The following is a 1,903-nucleotide window of genomic DNA, read 5'->3' on the forward strand; positions in this document are numbered from 1 at the left end:
ATCAGGTGAATGCTGCATACATATCCCAGGTTAAGCTTAACACACAAATACACATATAATATTACAGGCAGTACACTAGAATATGTAGCACAGTCTTAAAGGGACAGTAGTCCCAAAAGTCCCAATATGTCCATAGATGCTGTTAAAAGGGCCAGTAGCAGCAATATACAGTACAATATGCCCCAAATAACCCAGGGGCCATAGTCAGTAGGTAGGAGGCTAGCAAACAGGCTTCTCCAGGGCCCAGTGGCGAGGTTAGTTTCGCCACACAGTGGAATACACTTTAGACTAGCCAAACACTCAGAAACCCAGGGCACTTGATGACAAATTACCGGTCAGAGGATTGAATGCTTTGTTTCGAAAAAACTAAAAACTAAAAGCAAGATTATAAAATGGCTGAAGAAGGTCTTTTGCAGGAGATTTTCACTTCTCCTTTAAATATATGTCTTTTGTGTCTCTGTTTGTACCTGCTGTATAAAATAGTCAGGGGGGACAAACCTAGAACATCAGATGAAGATAAAGAAGAACACTTGCCCAAAATGAAAAAAAGAGACTTCACTTTGGCAGAACTTAAAGAATTTGATGGCGCGCAAAATCCCCGGATTCTGATGGCAATAAATGGCAAGGTGTTCGATGTTACCAGGGGGAAGAAATTTTATGGGCCAGAGGGACCATATGGGGTGTTTGCTGGCCGTGATGCTTCAAGAGGTCTAGCCACATTTTGCCTTGACAAGGAAGCTTTAACTGATACTTATGATGACCTCTCTGATCTAAATGCTTTGCAACGGGAGACTTTAAGTGACTGGGAATCCCGATTTTCATTTAAATACCACTATGTTGGGAAGCGTCTGAAGGACGGAGAGGAGCCCAGGAATACACAGATGAAGAAGATTCCTCAGACCTGAAGAAAAAAAACTAAAATAATTCTGGCTTAAAACTTCAAAAAGATTTTGTAACATTCCAGATAGTTATTGCAAAATTAAAGCATGTTCTGTTTATTCATTAATCAGTGGGTTGTGATGAGTTGAGAACACAAATCTTAATGAAGTGATTTTTGGACATAGACACTGCCCCTTGTAAATGAGAACAATGGGCGTTTCTAAACTTTTTTGCAATCCCCACATCTCTAATGCTTGTCATTAAATTAAAACAGCCACTAGGGGTTTCAAACTAAAATAGTCTGTAATTGAATCTATTTTACGTCTGACATCAACATGCAATGTATGTTGTTGTTTGAAGCTGGCTGTGCTGGCATTGGATTCAATGCTTCTCACAGCGAAGCATTGGATCTGTGGATCACACAGCAAAAGGAACACCTGCACCATATGTATTAAATGCCTCTGTATGAAAAGCATTTGATTTGACAACAGTGGCTTGGTGATTTCAGCGGGGGAGGATTGGCTGCATTAAAAAGGCTTTTTCTTAGACGTAAATCTTTATAACTCTAGGTTTTTTTTCTGTAAAGGGGGGACCTACTTAATCTAAATATAAAGATTCAAAGTTCCCAAGTTCGCATCATCACAAGTCACTGTTTAGTGAATGAACTACTTTTTAATATAAGATCATAATCATTCCCTCCTCCCCCCAACAACGGTTATTAAAGCTCCATACCTAAGCTGATGTCTGTTGTAGGGGCAAGTTGAATTGAGTAACTCTTTGTCACCCTGTCATGATGTCAGCGGATATCTTAAGGACGCTGATAGAAAATGATCAGAATACAGCTTTTAAATAGTATTGCATGATGTGAACAGAATATCAGTACCAGACAGTGGCGGATCCAGGGGGGGGGCAACGGGGCAATTGCCCCCCCCGAGATTCTCCCCTGCCGGCTAATGCAGGGCTGACATTGCCCAAGTGCCAGCCCTGCATTGTGCCTGCAGACCGGGGAGGGAGATCAGTGATC

At 41.4% G+C, this 1,903-nt stretch overlaps 1 pseudogene; it reads left to right on the top strand.

Annotated features, from left to right (window-relative positions):
* The first annotated feature begins 287 nt into the window (after positions 1 to 287).
* On the top strand, positions 288 to 919 carry LOC134601074 (membrane-associated progesterone receptor component 1-like; annotated as a pseudogene).
* Positions 920 to 1,903: the final 984 nt, after the last annotated feature.

The sequence above is a fragment of the Pelobates fuscus genome, chromosome 3, assembly GCF_036172605.1.
Source record: "Pelobates fuscus isolate aPelFus1 chromosome 3, aPelFus1.pri, whole genome shotgun sequence".
Lineage (NCBI taxonomy): Eukaryota > Metazoa > Chordata > Amphibia > Anura > Pelobatidae > Pelobates > Pelobates fuscus.